Source organism: Canis lupus, chromosome 23 (assembly GCF_011100685.1).
Source record: "Canis lupus familiaris isolate Mischka breed German Shepherd chromosome 23, alternate assembly UU_Cfam_GSD_1.0, whole genome shotgun sequence".
Lineage (NCBI taxonomy): Eukaryota > Metazoa > Chordata > Mammalia > Carnivora > Canidae > Canis > Canis lupus.
This window is the reverse complement of record NC_049244.1, coordinates 46265319-46280474: the sequence shown is the minus strand read 5'-3', so window position 1 is coordinate 46280474 and position 15156 is coordinate 46265319. Positions and strand designations below refer to the sequence as shown.

Genomic DNA, 15156 nt, shown 5'->3' with positions numbered 1-15156 from the left:
TAAAATTTAAAAAAAAATAAGTTTTATATTAAAAAATACTAGTATCTCAGTACAGTTGTTATATGATTTTTTTAATGTTTTCTTGAAATACTTTCTTGATACCTGCGTTTCATGAAGTAGAAGACTATCCCCACACTGAAAAGAAGTAATCCACTGTGAGATGTTAGGACTTTAAGGGGGTGGAGCAGGGAGGAGGATAAGGGGCAGGAGTAAGGGTGTTCCTGGGTGAAACTGGATGAAACGTGGGTGACCCGTAAGAGGACTTTATTCTTCTGCATCTGTGTGTGTGTGTTCGAAATTTCCATAATAAAAGGCTTTTTAAAAGTTAATCAGTTGTACCCTATAAAATGATTCACAGAAATCGTGAAATTCCCTATTCAGCCACTATTCGCTTGGGGAATGAAGGGGGGGGGGGGATCAGCATGCTGATTGGCAGCCTGGATAAAGAATGGTCCAAATGGAAACCGCTGTCTCAGTGCGACCTGCGACCAACAGAGTCAGCCCAGCGGCTGGAATGTCGTGTTTTGCTGAATGGTCAGTTAGTGAATCAGGCCCTGTGGGTGGACAGCGGGAAAAACGGGGGGCGAGGGGGGGGTGGAGATGCCAGGGCTGGGAGACGGCGGCGAGGCTGCGGTAATAATAAAGTAGGACGTCCTGCCACGCTGCAAAAACGTCTTCCTCTTAACACAGAGTTGCCTGCACGACGCTGGTGTTTGTGGCACCTACCCAGGATCTACCAAGTATCTGTCCTCGTCTGGACGAGTGATTTTACTAGGTTATTTTTAACTGGCTGTTTCCCTCTGGTTTTATTTCCTGGGCGATGATATTAAGTACTCTTGCTTTAGGAACGTGGTGACTGCTACTGGAGATAAACTAAAACCATTAGGGGCGCCTGGGGGGCTCCGTCGGGGGGGGGGGGGGGGGGGGGGGGGGGAGGGCCTGCCTCCAGCTCAGGTCGTGATCCTGGGGCCCTGGGATGGAGCCCCGAGCTGCTGCGCTCTCTGCTCCGCGGGAGTCTGCTTCTCCCTCCCCTTCTGGCCCTCACCCCTGCTGGTGCTCGCTCACACATTCACACACTCACACACACACAAAATCTAACAGTACAAATAAATATAGCAGCAAACATGAAATGCCCACTATGGGCTGGAAGTTCCCCTGGGGTCTGAGGCTACAAGGGGCGAAGGGAAAGCAGACCCTAGGCGAGGCAAGTCACCCTGGAGGCAGGCAGCCACCCAGGGACGGGGGACCGACCGCAGGGGGGTGGCAGGAGAGGAAGCACGCGGACGCTGGGCCAGGCCCTGAGCGGCGGCACAAAGGAGTCCCACAGACAGCGCTGGGCTCCGTGCCAGGTGATGCCCGGGGAGAAGGGGCCAGTGGCCAGGCAGGTGGCCAGGCCTAAGGTCCTCAGACGCTGGCGCATGAAACGATCAGCAGAGGGCACTCGTGAACCACACACACAACAGCTCTGACTCCGGAGATTTTGACCCCAGAAATGTGCAGCAGGACCCAGAAATCTGCGTGAATAACCAGCAGCCGAGAGGACTCTGACCCTGCAGCGACCGGCTGGGGAGTTTGGTCTTTCATCACGAATGATTAAAAGCCACTGAAGGGTTTTAGGCAAAGGCCTGGTAAGACCAGGTATGTATAGATTAAGACCCTCTCCGACATTTGTGGGGGAGACAAACTAAAAAGGAGCCTAAAGTCCAGGGGGGGATGGGAGGGTGATCAGCAAAGGAGGGAAACCAAAAAAGAGGCAGGTAAAACAGTAGCCGACCTGATACTGGGGAGAAGGAAAAGGAGGGGACAAGGCAGCTCCCCAGACTTCTCGGTCGGGTCGCCGAGCAGATCCTCAGGCCATCGATGGAGATGCGCAATTGGGGGAACGAGCAGGGGAAGGGGCTGAGTCCAGTCTGCTCTTACTCACTCTTTAATTAAACTTTGTACGATTTCGGCAAACACTACACGGAGATCCGATGCACCCTGTCCCTACCTTCCCCGCAGGCTAACGACTTGCGAGACTACAGTACAGGATCGCAACCAGGACACGGTGCGTTGACACGATCCACTGATCTTACTGGGGCTTCTGTTTGGAGTTCAACACTTGAATCTGAGGGGTCAGAGAGGTGTCATGGGAAAACACGTTCAGGGGCAGGCGGATACACTGGTCCCACACTCAGAAGAAGGGTCAGGGAAAAGACACAGGTACGGAGACCATTACCATTGGTGGTTTCAATGCCTTAAAGAGTGTAATTAGGACAACAGACACCGTCCAGGGGCCCGTAGATTGATTCTGCACAGTAGGAGTACTGGCTGCGCCCTCACTGGGTACCCAGCGCGCCCCTTCTGAGCTCCCAGCGTATGTTAACTCGCTTGGTGGTGGTGAAGGCCACAGGCTCTGGAGTCAGATGACACGGTTCCTATTCCGGCTCCAATCACTTGCTGGCTTTGGGATCTTGAGCAAGCCACTCACGGCCTCCGGCTGCCTCAGTTACTTGTCTACAACACAAGGCTGATAAGTGTACTTGGACTATAGGAGTATTTCAAGAATTAAGTGAGCTATTACACGCTTAGAAGTGTGGTGCGTGCCCGGGAGAAAGCACAGGCCTGGGCAGGCAGGAGCCCACACGTGGGAAGGAAGTCACCGGAGTTTAAAAGTAGGATCTCGCTGGCCGAGGCAAAGAGGACAGGTTAAGGAGGCCTGGCTGCTGGGGAAATGTCCCTAATGGGTGTCAGTCAGGGTGGGGGTGAGCTAAGGGGAACGGAGAGAAGCTCTTTCCTCTCTGACGTTCAGGGGAAGGAAGCCTGGAGAATGAGGTGAAGTTCTGACCAACCACTATGAGCAAAGGGCATCGCCCCAACGAGTGGATCATATATTTATAGGAAGGTTGGACAATACTCCAGAAAAGATAAGGACCATTACGAGGCAATATATAAATAACTGCACAGTTGTGTGACAGACAGTTAATGCTTAAGGATGCCAGCCAGGGTAAGAAAGAGACCAGACTGGCCAACGAAGGAAACGGGTGGCAAGGTCTCAGGCAGGGAAAGGAAGATGGGCTGACAGGAGGGCTGGTAGGAGCAAGAGAGTTACATCCCCTTGAGCAAATCAACTCCTAACCACTGTGCTTTTCTTCATCGTAGGTGCTGGGGGTGTATCTCATGTAGAGGAGAAGAGCATTTGGCGCTTTTCTTGGTTTGGCCCTCTGGCTGTCGGGTCCTCAGTTTTTGTTTCCCTGCTGATGTATATGCAACGCTAACTGTTGCATTTAGGGATTTTTCCAGTGGTCCTCTCTCCCTATCAGCCCCACACAAGCATCTGAAGCCAAGGCCCTTGGCAACCACAGAATCCAATTTTAGCCCCCAGAACAAGACTTTCTTATTCAACACATCAATCACCCCACCAACTTCTCGGCACAAGTACAGCTTCAGGGGTTTCCTCCTAACAGACGGACACATACAAAACATCTGCCACGATGAATCAACCCCTTCTCAGGGGCAGGAGGTGGCTGTCTGAAATTAATGTTCTAATTATCGTACGGTAAGCCCCTCAAAGCTCTGCGGATTCCTGCGTATACCTGAATGAGCAGCGGCCTTGGCCATGGTGAGACAGTCCTAACCTGGGATAACAGGCTCGTTATTTTTTTTACAAATATTAAACGGGTGCATTTAATTAACCCCTTAGGATGGGACCCCACAGTCTTACACACAGTGACCGAGCCTCAAGTTTTATTGCCCCGGGAGAGGGAAACTAGAGCAACACGACGGACCCAGCGAGGAAACCACAGCTGTGCTTCCCTGCGCAGAGAACGTACCTCTGTGCACAACCGCAGCCTCACCCATGAAGGGATGGCTCCCCTGAGGGCCTGGGTGGAAGGAGAAAAGGAGGTGCAGCTCTGGAGAAAGACGTGTGCGGCCAGCCCCACAGAGGCATCACAACGACCTAAATCACTACATTGGACGTTTCATTATCCTCACCCCGCGCCCAGCTTCTGCTACCGAGGAGGTGGTGGGAAGCCCCGATCATTTACAGAGCAAGGTGGACCACGTTTTCTTTTTGCACTTTGCACTGGAATTTAATTCCATGAGCAGCTTGGTTTGAGTCACGTGTCTACAGTAAAAGCACTGTGTTTACTACTTAAGTCTTTTATTTTTTTAAGATTTTATTTATTTATTTATGAGACACACAGAGAGAGAGAGAGAGAGAGAGGCAGAGACACAGGCAGAGGGAGAAGCAAGCTCTGTGCAGGGAGCCCGACGTGAGACTCGATCCTGGGACCCCGGGATCATGCCCTGAGCTGAAAGCAGATGCTCAACCGCTGAGCCACCCAAGGGCCCCTACTACTTAAGTCTTAAATAGAGTTAACTGTGAACTTCGTATTTCTGAACAAGCTTTAGATAGGTAAGGGTCTTTCATGGGAACACAGATACAAATGCCACAGGCATCATACTGCCAGATAGCCATGTATAGTAACTCTAGACCAAAAAGCTCTTAAATATAAAAATGCTTTACACATTGCACAGACCAAAGAGACCCAAACCCATTATCCTTTCCTCCAGAACCCACGTGGCTTTATTTTTCTGGAGACCAAAGACTAGTGCAGGATATGTTCATTTAATGAAATCTAGTCCCTTTAGCTGTGTCACTCTCATAGAAACACTCCCATTTTTGACCCTTAATGAGTTCTCCATCCTGTCAGTATATTCTAGGTATCCCTTCACTCCCAAATAATGTTGAGTTGAAATCAACCTTAGAAATCACTTGGTTCCAGGGATCTCATTTGAAAGATTATACATATATACATGTACATATGTGTGTGTGTATATATATACATATATACACAGACACATTCGTCTGAAAATGAAACTTAAAGTATGTCTTTAAAAAAAAAAAAGAGGGAGAAAGAAAGGAAGAAAAAAATCTTTCTATTCACCATGGAATTAACATTCCAGTGCAGATTGCAAAACACAAAAAGATCCAGCTTTCCTAAGTCATTACAAAGTCAGTGGCCTAGAGCACTTTAAAAGAACGGGGCCACTATATGCCCAGTAGGGAACAGGCACCAATGTTCTTAAAGGAACATAAGAACATACATTGAAGATATACACACAAATATATTTCAGAAGATACACAAGCAACTGGTAACAATTCCTTTGGAAGGGTGTGAGGACGGGGCTGGGACAACAGAGCGGTGAGACTTTACTATCCTCTTTGATACGGTGTCTTATACCATAGATACGTACTAGCTGCTAAAACAATGAAAAAAACTTTTTTTCATCTCACACAAGCAGCTGTTGGCTTTGTTTTGTTTTTCTTAAAATCCCATCGTGCTTTGAGCAATCGAGCTGCAAGATGCACAACAAATAAAAATTCATTCAACGACGAGCCTCTGGAAGCACCTTCACACCTCACCCCAAACACCACTCCCACCACAGCAACACAGTCACCCCTCAATCCTCATGAGCACCTTGGAAATTCTGTAAAGCGAACAAGACCTGCTGGAAACAGAAGCCCCAGGTGGAATTCCTGGTCTTCCCACGTTCCCCGGATTTTCTTACCCTGGTTTGTAAACTGCAGATACCCAGGTAACCTGGGAAGGATTTCCTGAGGAGTGCCCCAAGTGAAAATACAGTTTATCAGTCTGCAAACTACAAAAACTTCTAACATTTTTTTGTGGCATATATTCCAAGTGTAAATGTACATCCACATATCAACAGCCATGAAGAGCAAAGGACTACAGTATTAATTAAATCGGGATCCTGATTAGCATCTTATCATGGAAGATGATTAGTTATTTCAAGCAGGAGTCAATATCAAAACTGACTAGAAAACAGAGAAATTGCTCAGTGGCAATGGGTTCTTAACAATAAATTCAAGACTAGGTAATTCCCCCAAACCAACAAAACCAGAAGAAATGACAGCAGTAAAGACCAAGCAGATACAGACAGTACACAGACCTAGAAACCTAACTCATTTACTCCCAGCTTGCCAAGGAAGACAATATCTAAGACAGACCAAGAAATACTTTTGAAGATGCAATAAAAAACAAAACAAAGACTGCCCTAATTTTTACTTAAAGGCTAGACTTCTTTGGGATGCAGCTTCTCTCCACAAAAAAATGACAGCCCCGTAAAAGCTGACAGCACAGCTCCCTTTTGGTTAAAATTCTCCACAGCCTCTACCCCAATGCATAAAATCTTAATAAACTTTTTCTTAACTCACAACTTATTGAAGCAAAACATAAGCAATCTTTTGAGTGCATTTTTCTAAGAAACTCAAAAAGAATCACGGGCAGACATTACCTTTGATGTCATCAAAAACTTAACGATCATACACGCGGGTGCACACACACCCCAAGGACCACTATATCACACACTAAAATTCGAACTTGAAGCCGGCTGGAACATTTTACTTTGGAAAAAGCTGACACAGATTTCCACAGAGCAAAGATGAGGTATTGCAGGGTTACACGGCACCATATTAAACTTTATTAGAACTTTTTAAAGTAGATATAAGATCAAAAATAAAAATATTTAATGTTAAGTGAGAATGTTAAGGATAAATTGGAAGAGTATAAGCTCCAAGATGCATGTGCAACATACGCAGATGTGCATGTCCGCACATGCAGAGCCTAGATGCCAGACATCCTAGTTAACAGTGAGCACCTTCGGCCTCCAGATCTTGCTTCCTGATAAATACTGTTCCCTGACTAGAAAGAAGTAGGGTTCCTTAAGAGAAAGGACTGCCTGCAGATCTGAGGCAGAAAAAGTACATGATGAGCCTGGGACATCTTTCTATGTCAAAAAAAAAAAACAAGGAAGCGTTCTAAGACAAAAGAGTGTCATGTCAAAAAGGATAACAAAAAAACAAACAAACAAAAAAGCTTGAAACATCTTCCACTGGCCAACTTTTGGACAATCTGAACATTAAAATGAAGAATGAGTGTAACTGGTTGTAAAATACTGAACAAATAAAATTCCATGAGCCCATCACCATGACCACAGATAATTTTTTTTTAAATAAGAAAAATAGAAAAAAAATCATTTATCACCAATAAAAGTGTAATTACAACAATCCTTACTCTGAAAATTGATGGCTAAAGGAAAGGAATTCAGCATTTACTCTGCCTTTTTTTTTTTAATAAAGAATTACAATTTACCACAGTTGATGAGAGAAAGCTCATTCTTACAGAAGAATGCCAACATCTAGCCATTCCCAATAAAATAATGATTTGGGGCTTAGCTCCTCAATAGATGCTAAAACTTCTAGGTGACGGATCCCTGGAGAACAGAACAGCGGCAGATGCCAGCGTCTTAGCCCACAGGCTCTAATCCTTGTATCACAGAATTTTTCATCCAGGTAGCCAGAGCCACCCCACCAATTAAAACCTATTTTTCAGGTCTAAGTACAGCATGAATTTACATTACATTTAACAAGCACTTCTGTCCAATCTTCAGGGTCATTGTCATGGTAAGCAAGGTGGATACCTCTTTTTATGACAAATGAGATATGAGGAGCACTGTGAAAATGTTGGCGGCAATCTTGTCTTGAAGCTAAAAGCTCGTCCCCAGAGTCAAAAAAAAAAAGTTAGTGCCGCGTTGTCTTCAAGGACCCGAACTGAAAGTAAGCTGGCTGCCTTAGATAAGAAACCAGACTGTCAATTATGTGTTTAGCAGGGTTTATTTTTGCAGTCCAAATGGCTCGGTGACTATGTCACAAATTAATTACCCACTGTGCAAGAAGGGTAGCTGCTTCTTCCCTGTGTGTTGGGGGGCGATCGGGAGAGGGGTTCCAAGAGGAAAGTCAACCAAGGAAAGTCTCTCCTCCAACAAAAACGTCCAACCCAGCAAAACCTCAGGGGTACAGAGGAAACAATGGGGCGGCCAACAGAGCAGCTCCCTGGGGAGTTTAGCCACGAAGCACTGTAAGCTTCTTCTAGTCTATCCGTTCCCCCCAAAAAGGCTCCATGCCCATGGTAGGTCTTGTCACTCTTCACCATATTGAACACCCAACAATTCCGAGCCAGAATCAGAGCTGTTCCTCTTGCAAGCGGTTTCACCTATAGCACCCTGGACTTTGCCATGCTCAGCCTGCACCCCATGGCACCCATAAGAATAAGGGTTCTGATACCTCTGATGCTGGCCACAGCCCTGAAATCCTGCAGCCAGTTCCTTGCAGGTTCCCTGCAGGCACCTTTCTTTCTAGCGTTGCTTCAACGAGCACCTCCCCCTAGCAAACACCCGTCTCAGCAAGGAGGGAAGACCAAACACCTAGTGAGGCCAGCTCCATCTGTGTTAACAGTTACTTAACATTTTTTTAAAGATCTATTCATTTATTTGGGGGTGGGGGGAGGGGGGGAGAAAGGAAGAGAGCCTCAAGCAGACTCTGTGCTGAGCGCAGATCCCGATCTCACTACCCAGGCCAAAACCAAGAGTCGGATGCTCTTTCCACTGCATTCCCCCTCCCCAGGAGCCCCAGCAATTCCCTAACTTTTGTATATGAGGCACAGGTGCCTCATATACAAAATGGAATAACAGAACCCACATTGCTGGAGTGTGATTTCAGGTAGTGTCTGTAAACTTCTCAGCACAATGCACAAGATAATAAATACCGGCTAGTTCTGAGAGAACACTGGCTAAGCAACTTAGCAACTGGTCATGGTCTACATTTACTGCCCAGTTACTGTGCGCCAGGAACTGTTCTAAACCCTTTAGGGGCCTGGCTCATTTCATCTCTAGAAGGCCCTGCCAATCATAACCATTGCCATGCTACAGACAAGAGACTTAGGAAAAGTCTTATAACAAGAAGTCCCTCCCCGGCTGCCCACTGTCCCCCAGACAGAACTCATGGACCCCGAGCACACGAGGCTCCTCACAGCCTTTTATCACTGCCCGGCTGATAACTAATGCACGAGATGAAAAAGATCCCGGCAGTTTCCACAAGTCCAACTCGCTGATGACCCAGTTTCTCCGCAGACACCATCCTTCTGCCAGAGGTGCCCGTCCCTTCACAATGGGAACTCTGTCAAAATGCCTCTACTTTCAAAAAAAAAAAAGGGGGGGGGGGAATCCCTGGGTGGCTCAGCGGTTTAGCACCTGCCTTTGGCCCAGGGCGTGATTCTGAAGTCCCGGGATCAAGTCCTGCATCGGGCTCCCCGCATGGAGCCTGCGTCTCCCTCTGCCTGTGTCTCTGCCTCTCTCTCCCTCTCTGGGTCTCTCATGAATAAATAAATAAAATCTTTAAAAACAAAATGCCTCTACTTTCAAAAGTGTATTCAAACATCACTTGTTCTGTGGATCTCCATGGGCTTCCCATCCTTGGGGAGCCCCCTCCGCATTGCATTCATTTCACTACTAGCTCTTCCTTCCTTGTCTACTACTTGGATTGTTTGGATACATGCCCCATCCCAACCGTGAACACCAGGAGGGCGGGACTACATTCTCCCTCTGTCCCCGCCGACCAGCAGTTAGTTGTCTAGCACAGGCTTTGGAACCTACTTGAGACGTATACGCTGAGAGGCTCCGTGCACCTGTCCACACATCCATGTCCTCACCTGTGAAGTGGGAACAAAGTACCTCTCTCACAGGGGATCTGACGACATCAGAAAATAGAACATACAGAGAACCCAGCAGATGGTGATGAAGAAATGGGGGATCCTGGCAACATGGGGGTGGGGAGGGATGGACTGGACTGTTTTCACATGAGAACAGTGTTGAGGATGGGTTTGGTGTAAATGTTATTTCCCTCTTTAATTTTCTTGGCTTCACTTGGCCCATCTCTCAAATGAGTCTACCATGGGAGGAGCAGACCATTTCTATCATCACATTCGACTCACATTGACTAGTGCTATTTGCAAATAAGGCCCCCAAAGGAAACGCAGCCACAGGGTCCAACAGCAAAGGGAGGAGGTATGGCCAAGGCTGACAAGCTCCCTCAGGTAACGGGGGTCATTTTCACAGCACAGGCCAGGAGCTGATTTAGTCTAAGACTGGAAGAAGCCCCGTGTTCCTGCTCCCCACAGTGAGGGGCATTCCATAATTGCTCAAGAAATGCGAACTGCTATAGCGATAGTAAACACAGTAGTAAAGTCTGCAGTTACCATTAGTTGGCTTGGCAACAACAGGACTCCTCGCGGAGAGCAGTCCTACAGATAAACGTACAAAGTTTACCTTATTTACTCTGAGGACGGACGTATTTCCTAATCTGCTTCAAGACTTGCCTTAATTTCCTTGACTCTAAATTTTACTTTTCTTAAGTATTAGCCCATTTTAAATGCTTTTCTCTGGGGAGCTCAAAATATTTTAAGACAACTAAACATTCATGTTTTACAAACAAAACTTCACAGGTGCCTGGGCGGCTCAGCGGTTGAGGCTCAGGACATGATCCCGGGTCCTGGGGTCGAGTCCCGCATTTTCCCCACGGGGAGCCTGCTTCTCCCTCTGCCTGTGTCTCTGCCTCTGTGTGTCTCTCATGAATAAATAAAATCTTAAAAAAAAAAAAAAAAAAAAACACTTAATTCAACTCTAAAAATATCTAAAGCAAACTATACGTTATGTCTGGGGCTCTTTCCCTTCAGTCTGTAACACTCCCCTATTTGACAGCCTTTATCTAAACATCCTGTCTACCTATAACATTTAACATCTTATTTTTTAGGTCTCATAAGGACTAGGAATTATAACCTCTTCTTCTAAGCTGTCCTAATTTGATCTCTACTTTAAAATCTCTGCCCTGATGTTAGGATTTATCAAGTCAAATATTTCTTTATCTGCCTTGAAATTACACATGAAACCTCACCCAGGGACCCAAGGCCCCTCTCACTTTTCTCACTTTTGGGTACACACTATCCTGGGGAGGTCTTTGCCTGCGGCAAGCTACCCAGGGCAGCAACCCATTTAATCCACATTTCAGATCTGTAACTCTTCGCATAATGATAGTGACAATCTCCGTGTTGCTACATTTAAGGAATTTGTATACAACGGGGCCTGCTCCCTTGTTGCTGTTAGCCCACTTAACTTTAGGAAAAACTCTCTTCAATAAAATCAAACAGCAGTGCTTTATAGCTCTGTTCCAACACTGAATGTGGGAACTGAAAATAAAACATATGTTTCTATTACAAAGGAATGAAGGCCATTTCTACTGAAAACACTTTACAAATCCTAAGAACAATCATCAAGACAACAGAAGTCATAAAACCACTGCCAGAAAAAGGTGACACTTGATAGTCAATCTTGCCCCAAATGTGCTGAATGATTCTTTTCACCATCAAAGCCAGAACACAGAACCTATTACTGCAAGTTAATCTTCTGAAGTGTATGCAATTTAATCCAATTCAACACATATATATGTGTGTGGTTGCTTGGCTGTATAGCTTGCTTGGAGTGTGAAACTTGCTACATTATGGCTCGGTCTACACAGCCAAATGCTTCCAAGTGCACTGTATAATTTGCTTAAAGAAGCTGAAGAAAGTGCTGAAGACAAAGCAGAGTAAGAGGTATCAGGTGTCACAGGGTGATAATAAATCAAGATCAGATCATGGAAACATGGCTTCTCTGCCGATAGCAAAACAGTATGCTACACTGGCATTTAAAACACATGTAATGGGGCGGCCCCACTGGCTCAGCGGTTTAGCGCCGCCTTCAGCCCAGGGCGTGATCCTGGAGACCCGGGATGGAGTCCCATGTTGGGCTCCCTGCATGGAGCCTGCTTCTTCCTCTGCTTGTGTCTTGGCCTCTATCTCTCTCTCTGTCTCTTGTGAATAAATAAATAAAATCTTTAAAAAAAAAATAGTTTAAAAAAATATTAAAAAAATAAAACATATGTAAGAATACAGAAAATGGATTAGTTATCTACATAGTCAAATTAACTACAAAGGGTGAAAACAGTAACTTTGTAGTGAAGAAACCGGGGAGGCACCAGCTTACCTAAAAGATTAGTCATCACCATTAGTATCAGGACAACGTAATATGATGTACTGAGAGGCACACAGTATCACTTCCCATGGTATTCCTACCAAAAGTACGTAACCTGAATCTAATCAGGAGGAAATGACAAATGCCAACCAAGGGACATTGTACAAAATAGCTGGTCTGTTCCCTCAAAACGTATCCAGAAAAACGAAGGGTGAGGAGCTGTTCTTGGTTAAAAGAAGACTGAAAAGACATGAAGTTAAAGGTAACATGGACTGGATTGGATCAAGGCTGAGAAGGCTGCTGTCTAGAGAGACTAAGGACTCTGCTTTAAGTCACCACTTAGTGGCAGAGCTGGGATGAGGAAAGCCTGGAGCTCTTTCGGAGATGCTAGACTAAGTAGGAGGTTAAGGGTCTCAAAAATCATGCATTTTTTTAAAAATATTCTTATTTTTAGCTTTAAGCATTTTTTTAGGTTTTTATGCTCTACCATGAAAAATGATTTATTAGATACTCGCTCTTCATGGATTTGACATTCACACTCATAAATACACATGAATAGGGGCGCCTGGGTGACTCAATCGACCGACTCCTGATTTCGGCTCAGGTCATGGTCTCAGGGTCCTGTGATCAAGCTCCAACTTGGGCTCCACGCTGGATATGAAGCCCGCTCAGGATTCTCTCTCTCCCTCTGCCCCCGCCTGCCTTGTGTTCTCTCTTAACAAAAATACACATGAATAATTATAAAGACCAATGAACTGTAATACTTTATAAATAGAGTCAAAAAACAGAATCCTGTGTGTTATCTATCTTATAAAAGAAGAGAAAACACAGCTAGACAGCTAGTGGGTGAACTTAACCATCTGTCATGAGTGTGCAAATAATAGAAATTTTAGCTCTGGGACAAGAATAGAAAATAATCCTCCTCACTATTCCCCACCCCCACCCCAACCATCGGTTACACTAGTAAGAAAACTAATGGTAAAAGTAACAAATGCAAGAAGTCTCCGATGTTCTGAGCTAGAAACTGGAGCTAAGCTTCCTTCCATTTGGTAGAGGAAATCACGGGGTTCTGGTGATACACTCATATCTGAGATTCCTAAAAACTCTACCTACATGTTCTTTGCAAATGATGAGGGTCTATCAGACATTTATTTGACCTAAAATTGCTTTATATTTCATTGGGCAGAATCATCACCTTTCTTCCTTTCTTACGACAGTTAAAATCAGATTAAACTAAACATCAAGGAAAACACTGACAGAACAGGCTATTGAAAGACAAGAAAAGAACGTCAAGAAAGGAGGAAGTGGTCTGCTATAGCCGGTGATGTTACAAGTTTCAAGGGTTACGAACTGGGACAAACACACACACGTTTCAGGTCTAATTATTCATTTATCTTAAAAATGACTGAGCACCTTCTAGCAGGTAGTCTCCTATGAGACTTGGTACTGAACAAGTCACGGAGAAATGGTATAATTGGGAGTGAGCGTGCGTTAAGTGATCGTTAAGTTAATAATTTAAAATATAACAGGAGGGGATCCCTGGGTGGCTCAGTGGTCTGGTGCCTGCCTTCGGCCCAGGGCATGATCCTGGGGTCTGGGGATCGAGTCCCACACCAGGCTCCTTGCATGGAGAAGCATCTCCTTCTGCCTATGTCTCCGTGTCTCTCATGAATAAATGAATAAAATTTATTAAAAATAATAAAATAAAGTAAAGTAAAGTAAAGTAAAATAAAATAAAATAAAATAAAATAAAATAGGAGGTGTTACTAAGAGTTATGGAGAAGAATAAGGCAGGACCAGAAGACAGTGATGGAAAGATGACATCGTGGCTGGAGTTATCCAAGAAGGCTTCTCTTGAGAAGTGCCATCGGAGCTAACATGCAGGACGCAGAGGCCGCAGGCCACACGGACGTCTCAAGGCTGGAGAGAGGCTGCCGTGCGCGTGCCCACTGCCTGCGCTGGCGGAGGGGGTACACATATGAGTGAGGCGCGGCTGCTAGGTGAGGATTCTGAGCCTAAGAGTGAGGAATAATTCATGTCCTAGCAGGATCATTCTGGCCTCAAAGCAGAAAGCTGTCATTAGAGAAGGACCAAAAGCCTTTGCAGCAACCCTGACAAAGCGGTGGTGGTGGCAGTGGTTCAAACCAGAGGAAGCAGCAGCAGTGGGAGATGGAAGACATTCTCGGATCGGGATTATATTTTTCAAGTAAAGCTGATGGGATTGCTGAGCGACTGAATGGAGAATTTTGAGAGAAAGATATAAGCCCAGAATGACAATAGGGCTTTTACCCTTATCCACCCAGTGACTACTTAGAACAGTTACTAAGAAGACTGAAGAAGGAACAAGTTCAGAGATGGCAAGAAACCAAGACTCTTGACTGTATATAGTAGGTCTCGGAGGCCTACTGGTCATCAAAGTCGAGGTAGTCAGGAAGCAGCTAGATATCCAGACTCCGGAGAGAAGTATTAATAAATGCTCTCACTCTCTTACCGACGCTTGTTCTCTTGTGCTGTCTCGCGGGCATGCACTGTCTCTTCCTCTCCATCCCTCCTTCTCCCCCATCCCCTGTCTCTCTCACTACATATACATGAATCGCATATGTGTGTTTGTGTGTACAAATGAAGAAAAGTTCAAGAAGGAAAATATGAAGAAGAGAGAAAAGAACCTTGAATATTTATTACATCTACTTTGGCACTATTTGCAAATATTATAGTGAGAATGGAGACCTTCCATCATTCTAAAAAAGGGGCATTGCTTACGTCTCCCCCTATAAAATAATAAGCTGATGAAAACAATCTGAAGTATAGTGTTAAGAAGACTGCTACCAAAACAACACTCAGAGATAACTAACCACTGTTAACTTTGTGGACTTTTTTCCTACTTTTTTCCTCCTATACATTTAAATATATTCACAACACAGTTTTGTTTTGTAGTACAGTCCACCTTTAACAAACCTGAACTCAAAAAGTGATAGCCATGGAATCTAGCCATGTTTTTTTTTGTTTGTTTTTTGTTTTTTTTTTGTTGCGATTAACTTTTCTTGCTTTTAGAGTGGGCTCCACTGTCCAGTTCATCAGGACCACCTGGTAAACCAACCACCACCAACCACTGCCAACCAAACACCTCACATCCCGACTCAGTTACCTAGGACGCTGCCTGGCATCTGAGGATATTTGCACTTTCTGACCCTGCTCCTCAGAGCTTTACAGCTGGGGTCTCCCTTTTAAAATCGTAAGCATGTTTCCATT

General features: G+C 45.2%; 1 protein-coding gene across 6 annotated transcripts in view; it reads right to left on the bottom strand.

Annotated features, from left to right (window-relative positions):
• The window catches only part of MED12L (mediator complex subunit 12L), a 319956-nt gene that overhangs the window by 263340 nt on the left and 41460 nt on the right, over positions 1-15156 (bottom strand). The window lies entirely within an intron of this gene.